Source organism: Mustela nivalis, assembly GCF_964662115.1.
Source record: "Mustela nivalis genome assembly, chromosome: 4".
NCBI lineage: Eukaryota > Metazoa > Chordata > Mammalia > Carnivora > Mustelidae > Mustela > Mustela nivalis.
The window spans coordinates 60,913,693-60,922,900 of NC_139023.1; the positions used below are offsets into that span (position 1 = coordinate 60,913,693).

The following is a 9,208-nucleotide window of genomic DNA, read 5'->3' on the forward strand; positions in this document are numbered from 1 at the left end:
CTGGGCTGCCTGTGTGCACATTATATACGTGATGTGGAACAGGGATGGGGAGCACAAACAGCAATTTGTAATAAACTACAATTCAAGAACTCTAATGTGTGCCAAGTACTGTTTTAAGCATTTTAGATGTATTGGGATTTTTTTTTTTTAAGATTTATTTATTTATTTGGGGGGAAGGCAGAGGAGAGGGAGAGAGAAGCCCAAGCAGATCCCCTACTGAGTCCAGAGCCTGATGCCGGGCTGGAAAGCCCACCACCCTGAGATCATGATCTGAGCTGAAATCAAGAGTCGGCTGCTTACCTGACTGAGCCACTCAGGTGCGCCGGTGTACTGTGTTTTTTATTTGTTTTTGTTTGTTTGTTTAAGATTTTATTTTTAAGTAATCTCTACATCCAACACAGGGCTCGAACTCAGAAGATCAAGAGTAGCATGCTCCACTGACTAAACAAGCCAGGTGCACCTAGATGTACTGTTTCATTAAGTCTTTTCAAGGCTCCTGTCAGTTAGTGGCCAACACACTCTTTCATTTTTAGAAGACAGAAAGGAAGCACAGAAAAGCAAATAACCTTCTCAAGATTCTTCATTTCCATTCATCCTCTCCTTTATCCAGAAAATATTTCCGGAGTTCCATTCTGTGCCAGGAACTGTTCTAGGCACTCTGCTAACAGTAGGGAGAAAACCAAGCCCTCCTCCAGCTCTCCCTGTAGGGAGACAACAGAGACAAATTATAAAGACAACAGAGAAATTATAAAGTCTAGACATTAAAAAATTCAAAGTCTGTTAGAGGAAATTAAGAGTCACAAAGAAATGAATAGGGCAGGAAAGACAGTAAGTGCCTGGCACATGGCAATTCTAAATAGGACAGTCATGGAGGGCTTTGCTAGAAGGCAACATTTGAAGAGAAACATGAAGAAGGTGAAGACATAAGACATGTGGATTTCTGGGGCAAGGACAATCCGGGCAAGGACACAGCAGTGTTTAGACTGAGGCACCCACGGGCCAGCAAGTTCATGGAACAGTTAAGAGACTAGTCCCTCCCTCTCTTGCACACACGTTTGTCTACTGAGGTCCCAAGTGTCTGTAGCAGTGCCTGGCACAGAAGTAGACACTCAAAGAATATTTGATGAATGAATGAATGAACAGAGGATTAACTAGTTGAGAGCCAGAGTAACCAGAGAGAGGCCAGAGAGGCAACAGGAGCTGATCAGGTGGAATCTTGCTGCCCTTGGGAAGACCGGCTTTGACTCTGAATGGGGTAGGAGGTCCCTGGCCAGACTCAGACACTATCCAAGACTTCAGTTTAACAGGATCGCTCAGGCTGCGGAGCTGAGAACAGCCTGAAGATGAAGACCGGGGAGGGCAGAAGCAAGGAGAGCATTCAGGAGACCACCCTCACACAAGCAGGTGGCACTGCTACCCTAGGCTGAAAGGCAGCAAGGGCACAGAAAGTGGTCACCTATTTTGAAAGTGCGGAGCTCCAGGAAGAGAGGTGCTCAAAGTTGGGATTCAATGCAAGGGGTCTGAGGTACCACAGCCAGCCTGGCACTGCAGCCAAGCTGTTTTCTGAGGGATAACAGAGCAGTGGGGCGGGCACAAAATGGGGCCAGGGCAGCTTTAACTAGGGTGGGCTCTCTGTTTTCTAGTAGTTCCGCCCTGGAGGCCCGCTGCTAACGTGGGGCTTTTGTGTGAATTACCAGGCACCCTTCAGAGTAGAAAGGACCCATTTGAGACAAAAACACCAGCTGCGTTTCACTCTACAGCCCCGGCCCCCACTCCAGCCGCCCCAGCAAGTTCCTGGACCCCTGCAGCAACAAGTCCCCCCCATGGTCACTTTCTGCGCCTAAGGGAGGGGCAAGCTACCAAGAACGTACGGGGAGGGGGGCGGTGGTGGTCAAGCTAGTCATCCAAGAGGATGCTTGATCAAATCAGTCCAATTCCGTAGCCCTTAGGACCATCATAAAAGGTGAAAACAAACAAACCTTCTATTTAACATAGAGAATAAATATCAAAGGATACCTTAAAAAACCCTAAAAAAAAAAAAAAAAAAAAAACAACCATAGTGGAGAAGGATTGCCGGATTTTTAACAGAAAGTCACCCTAACTGAAACATACTAAAAATTCACAAGCAGAAACCCTAAAGGAGGTAAAGGGGGTATTACAAGTCAGTGAGAGAAGGGTGGTTCCTTTAAATACAGATTGCTGCATCCAAAACCTTGTCACACAGGGAGGAAAAAGCACATTCTTCTGTTTATCTACAGAAAAAAAGTAATTTGCCCAAGAATGAAATGTTTAAAGATAAGAAATATATAATAATAACTATTTAGGAAAAAATGTATGAAAATATGGGTATGCTCTTGGCATTTGTGGCAGCGTGTGTCCTGGGGATTTTTTAAGAAAGACAGGACAATCAAAACAAAAAGGAAAATGTAACATTTGACTATGTAAGTATTTAAAATATGACAAAAAGACAATAAGCAAAGTTGGAAAGAATAGACTGTGAAAAATCTTTGAAGCGGGGCACCTGGGTGGCTCAGTGGGTTAAAGCCTCTGCCTTCGGCTTGGGTCATGATCTCGGGGTCCTGGGATAGAGCCCGCATCAGGCTCTCTGCTCCTCAGGGAGCCTGCTTCCTCCCCTCTCTCTGCCTGCCTCTCTGACTACTTGTGATCTCTGTCTAATAAGTAAATAAAATTAAAAAAAAAAAGAAGAAAAAATCTTTGAAGCAACTGTGTCAGATAAAAGATTCTTATGTATGCTACTCCAGTAAATTGATAATATAACGTAATTGATAATATGACGTAAATTGATAATATAAGGACAAATAGTCCAGTTGAAAAATAATCAAAAGATTAAAAATAGCCATTTGATAGAAGGGGAAATCCTGATGCTCACAGACAAATGAAAAGAAGCTCAACTTCACAATTATCAGGGAAATTCCAATTAAAGTAACAATGAGTTAACATGTTTCTCACCCAAGAGGTGGCAAAAAGTTCAGAAGAATGTTACAGTCAGTCTTAGTAGGGGGTGAGGGGACCCAATTGCCAATAAACAATGAGCACTGAAATTACTTCAGGACTTAGGAAACTAATGTGGCAAACTCTGTTAAAATATATATCTTTCTACTCAGCAATTTCAATTCTAGAAATCTATCCTATAGAATTAAAAGTAGAGTAGTTCATTATATTCTAAAAATCAAGTATCACGTTTTGGTTGGAGAATAAAATTCGTTCAAAATATAGATGACAATGCAAGATACATTCTGCAGCACTGGAAATACAGTTTTCATGACTGGCTACCTATAATTTTCACATGTTTATTTGTGAATGATAAGGAAGATTTTCAGATGTATTTGCAAGCACTTGTCTGCAAATAACACATTCCCAGTGGGATAGGAGAGGGTTCTTTATTTCCAATAAATGCAAAGCCAAATTGAATATTATGATACTAGATATAATTTTCTCTTTTTATTATTTTTTTAAAGATTCTATTTATTTGACAGAGAGAGACTCTGAGAGAGGGAACACAAGCAGGGGAAGTGGGAGAGGGAGAAGCTGGCTTCCCATGAAGCAGAGAGCCTGATGTGGGGCTCAATATGGGGCTTGATCCCAGGACCCTGGGATCATGACCTGAGCCGAAGGCAGACGCTTAACAACTGACCACCCAGGTGCCCCTTCTTTTTATTATTTTTAATTATTTGAGGAATCTTGATACTGATCCCCATCCTGCTGGGGAAAATGACATGCCAACTTAGTATGTGATTTTGAATATAGACATATGAATTTAAGGAACCATGACAGGCAAACAGAGCCACACCTAGCTACAAGCAAGACTTGAAATTTTGTTCCTTCCTTCTGAGAACTTCTTGCTGGTTTGGTCCTTCCTTCTGAGAACTTCTCGCTAGAAGTTTAAGAGTACTCAATTAAGCCAAGTTCTCCTTTTTGCCTTGGCAACTTCAGTTGGTTGCTGTTTTGTTAGCCTGGCTGATGTCAAGGAGCCAAGTTCTTGGCAATCTATGGTGGACATATGGCATAAATGAAAAATAAATCTATGTCTTTTTAAACCACTGAGATTTGGGGGTTGTTTATTGCTATGATGTAACCTAGCCCATCCAAACTGATGCAATAGCTAAATTACCTGGGGCTCTCAATCTGAGCATCTCTTTCAGTATTCTACACAGTTAACTCATCTCAGCTTCAGATACTATTATTATCCCCATCATTTCCCAGATGAGAAAATTTAGAGATGAACGAATAGAGAAAGAGTTAAGTGTCAATATTTGGACCTGCAGATTCCAAGTCTGCTTCCAGCTCTGGCCACTCACACCAAGATAGTAGGCATTCAACTATCATAGGTGTCTATTGAGTGCCAGGTCCACTCCTTAGGTGAACAACACAGACCAATAACTTATTTCGTTGTGTAGGAGAATGAGAAGACCCAAGTAAACAAATAATAAATGATTTTAATGAGTTTGTTATAAAAAATGTAAACACAAAGATGTGTTAAAGTGTAGGGAGGGTATGGCTATGGGAGATGAAACCGTTAGACCTCTAAGAAGGAGGGTTTTGAGTTGAGAGGAGAAAGATGAGAGATGTCACAGACAGAAGGAACGCCTGCTAGGGTCCTGGGACACAGAAGCCCTGTGCATCAGCGTTGCAGAGGGAGCCTGCGTGGCAGAGTACAGGAATGAGAAGGGAGGAAGGAAGGGATGCTGTTGGAGGTCAGGTCTTACAGGACTGGAGGGTCCTGCAAGGACTCCAGCTGGGGAGTGGCTCCATCCCACTTGCTTTGTGGAAGGGGCACTCTGGATGCTTCAGCATGTTTGAGAGCGAAAGCAGGGAGCTGGGGCGGGAGGCTATCACCTCAGCCTAGAGCTATCTGCCTCAAAGGACCAGGTGTTCCCCCGCCCCCATCCTTTCTCAACACACAGGCAACCAATGACGCAGCTTGGGCCATGAGACCTGAGTTAGAGTACACACCCGAATTCCCCTACCTTGTTCCGCGGATCCCGCGCTGGGATGCCGAAGCTGTGTCGGATTGCGAAGAACGCTCCTCTCCTGTTTTGCACTCCCTTCTGTACCTCCCTCAGGACCTCTTCGGGGATGGCCCTGTCCTATTCAGGCTTTGGCTACCCCCTGGTCCAAGCAAGGGACGCTGGCGGCTCAGGCCAGCTTGGTCCTGGAAGCCGGGTCTGTTCGGGCCTGGCATATGCTAACTCTGGCACGTCACTGATGAACAAAATAGCCGTGACAAGGACATGTGCGCTGGTGGAACTGACAGTCCAGAGACGGGGGGGGGGGGGGGGGGGGGCACACTTGTCAAAGAAAACGTGAAGAATGGGAGGCTGTGAATCATCAGGAGCCCCTTTGATCCCCCCTCTTCTGGACCCCCAGGTAGGCATTTGCCTTTGGTTAAATACCAACTTTGCAAACGCCGGTCGCGAGAGCGCAAGCGTCTGGGCCGGGAGTCTCGCCAGCGCAAAGAGTCCAGCCCCCGCCGCTCCCGCGGTCTAGGGGAAACAAAAGCAAAGCAGCACATCACGAAGAAGCAAGTCGGGGGGAGGTCGCGCCGCAGGCTGGGGGCGCCCAGGTTGCTGTGCCAAGCGGTCAGGTGAACGCAAAGCTGCCCGCTCCGGGTAGAGCTCTACAGGCGCGGAGCCCGCGGGGTCGGCCGAGCAGCGACGCCACAGGCCGCCCGAGGTACTACAGATCCCGCGCTCGCGGCGGCGGGGCGGGGGAGGAGGAGGGAGAGAGATAGCGTCATGGGGGGGGGGCGGTGGCGGGGAGGCGTAAAGACTGCCTCCAATGGTTCTACCAGACGCGCATGCCCGGTGGGCCGCTCTTCGCTCCGCATGCCCTACTGCGCCGGCCCGCAACAGAGGCGGTGTAATAGGGCGCGTGTCCCCAGAACGCAGCGCAGCCGGGTGGCAGAGGGTGTCTGGAACTCAAGCCTGGTCTCAGGCGCGGCTGTCCCCCCGCTTTTGAGTTGATAAAAGCATCTCAGAGACTGACAGTAACTTGTACAAGGTCACACAGCCCGTACCAAAAAGTAACGGGATTGGGATTGCGACTCTGCAGCCTCCACGCAATGCGTCTCAGGAATGGGAGGAGCACTGAATTTGAGTATCTTTGTAGTCCTTCACGACTTTGGAAAACCTGAGCAAAGAGACGTTTTCCCCCTCTTTCACAGGTGAGCAAACTAAAGCTCAAAGAACTTACCAGACATTTCTGAAATATATTAAACAAACTAACAAAGCTTAAGTTCTCATTTTATGCACAGTCTTGAAATGCCTGAGATGTACATGTCTTTGCCCGCCTCCGCCCCCTCCCCCTGAACTCCCGCAACTAGCCCAAAGATCCAGACCCTGTTGTTAGAGACATGGCCCATTTCTGGGGCACATTGAGGGTGCAATCCCTCCCTCTGAGCCACAAGGTCCTCACTAGCAGAATCCCAATAAATGACTCTCAAGATCACAATCCAGCATTATCTAGAACTGCAGTTCTTCCTTCTCTCCTTCAAACATGCCTAACTCTGCCCATCTCAGGGTCTTTGCCTGTGCTCTTACCTTATGTGTGAAGCTCTCTTCCATCTTCCCATGCTGGATCCTACTGATGGAGCTCATCTTCAAAGTCCCTTTCACTGAGCCGTTTTGATCATCCTTTCTCTTGCTTTGCACTCCCTTCCACACCACACGACCTAGTTTTTCCCCTTTGACCTCTAGCCCTCCCTAATATTAATTATATATTCCATTAATTGTCTGATCACCACCCCTAGCAACAGGAAGGCTCCCTGAAGAAGCCTGATTTTGATCCTCGAGTACTCTGTCCTCAGCATCTAGCTTGCTTGTGTCTGCACTAAATTAGTGCTCAGTGAATGTTTGTTGAATGAATAAGTAAATGAATGGACATCTCCCAACCCTTATACTCAATGACTGGTTTTGTTCACATGTCTTCCCTCCTCTCTTCTATTCATCAGACAATCAAATCCAGCAGCCTGTATTAGTTTCTTAGGGCTGCTGTGACAAACAGAAATTTATTATCTCACCATTCTGGAGAGGAAGTGTAAAATGAAAGTGTCAGCAGGCCCGTGCTCCTTGGGAATGCTATAGAGAGAGATTTTTTTCTTGCCTTTCCCAGTTTCTTGGCTTGTGGCAACATAACCCCACACTGGCCTTGTCTTTGCATGATGACCTTTCTCCCTGTATTTCTCTGTGTCTTCACATGGCATTCGCCTCTCTGGATTTCTTCTTTTTTAAGGACAGCAATTGCATTAGATTAGGGCGCACCTAATGACCTCATTTTAATTATGTCTGGGAAGACCTTTATTTCCAGATAAGGTCACATCCACAGGTGTGACTTTGCATTTACATTCACTGAGGATTGGGTCTTTAACGTATCTTTTGCGGGGGCATGATTCAACCTATAACAGAGGTGCTCTATGGAACACTGAAAAAAGATTTAGGCAAACTAAGCAGGACAGGGAAGAAGACTCAACAACAGCTGTAAAGGTCAGCCATGTGCCCTGGTTGAAGGTCCAGAAATAACATTTCCAGGTGACGTCTCCTTTTCTTAAAGAGGGAACAATATGTCAACTTTAAGGGTTTCAATGGGAGTGATCTCTATTTCTTCTTGGCCCTTTTCCAAGCTGTAAACACTCCCACTTCCAGACCCTCCACAAAGCATTTTAATCTGGCTGAAAGTGGGCTTCTGGGAAATGTAAATCTATCAGGGACTGCACTAAGCTTTGACCTTCTTTCTCTTGTCTATGGTAGACACTTCACCTGTGAGCTAGGTCTTACTGTTTGCTGAATTTTACATTAGAAGCTGAGGTTCAGACAGGTTAGGGAGCAGGCTCACAGCTTCTCGGTGTCTGACCTGTAATTCATAACCAGCTCTATCGAATTCCAGAAAAATTGCCAGGAAAGCCAGAGGTACTCTTTCATCAGTTGTGTGACCCAAGAGGGCAGAACTGTAAGGCGTGAGTGGAAGTTACAAGGAGAGCTACGATTTAGGAAAAATTCTCTAATGCTTAGACTTCTGATTCTCTGATACTTAGAATTAACAGTGTTTCCTGATTTAGCTGCTTCTGCCACTAAGCGATTTCTAGGCTGTTTAGATTCTCAGTGTCCTTCCCAAGCCTACCCCTCTCTGAGGGTGACAGAACTCTGTGCACAAATGGGTTTTTCTGAGAAAATGTCCCCTAGAGTTCGTGAGCGGTAGGAGATATAGGACCAGGAGGATCCCTTATGAAGAATGAAGGTCAGGTCTTGCAGCAAGAGTGGGGGCAAGAATTTGCAGCTGATGTTCAGTCTCGGGATTGGCATTCTACTCTTGCTATTCAGCGGTGGGCATTTCTGCCTGGCTGCTGGCCCTGTGCCTCACACTGTCTTCCTGAACTTCACTTCTCCGTGTTGAAGAACCGCCCCCAGCTCTGCCTCTCTTCCCTGCCTCTGGCCAATGTCCACGCACCCTGACCTCCGGCCTCCAACAGGAAGGTGTTGGAAACCAGCCGTGCTCCTTCCGGAGCTTTGAAATAAACTTTCGGCTGTTATTCCTGGAGGAACAGTGCTTGCCGGTGCCGGTGCCGGTGCTGGTGCCGCTGCCGCTGCTCGCTGCCACAGTCCGCCGTTCCTTGGGAGCACTTGCATTTTGTAGGGAGCCGCATCTGAGTCACTGATTATTGGGATTCGTCCCCTTCTTTCCTCAGAGAGGGGTCTATTCTAGGCACACTTTCTTTCCGGAAGGTCCAAAAGTGCGCGTGTACTTGGAGTGCAGCAAGGTTCCCGGAAAATGGTATTGGAGTCCAAGTAGCAGGAAAAAACACTAGCATTAAATGAGCTCACACCATCTCCAGACTCTCCCAACAATCATTGTCTCGCCTGGCCCTCAACAACCACCTACGTGATAGGTAAGACTCTGGGCTGCAGGTCGGTCTTCCCCGCCTTTAGTAAGGGCAACTCCCAGCCTCAGAGAGGTCAGATTAGGGGGCTTCTTTGCCCAAGGTCCCAAAGCTAGAATGCAAACAAGTTCGGGAGACTCGGGATTCGAACCCGACTCAAGGCCGTATCATTCATTGCTGCTTTCAAAAAAGGAAGAATTTGGAGGTCGAAGAGCTGGGCTCCTTTTCTTTCTCGCCCTCCCTCAGTCGCTGCCGGACTTCAAGCTCCATGCGGGCAGGGAGCTACAGCGCCCTCGGCTTACACCCAGCACGGGC

General features: G+C 46.9%; 1 long non-coding RNA gene across 2 annotated transcripts in view; it reads right to left on the bottom strand.

The window, feature by feature from the left end:
- The window catches only part of LOC309863569, a 125,914-nt gene extending 116,791 nt beyond the window's left edge, over positions 1-9,123 (bottom strand). The window contains exon 1 of one of the 2 annotated variants that reach the window (XR_014311111.1): positions 6,561-9,123. This is a non-coding gene — a long non-coding RNA (uncharacterized lncRNA). Of the gene's footprint in view, positions 1-4,988; positions 5,653-6,560 lie in introns of those variants that run through there. The other variant, XR_014311112.1, reaches the window with a different exon arrangement.
- Positions 9,124-9,208: the final 85 nt, after the last annotated feature.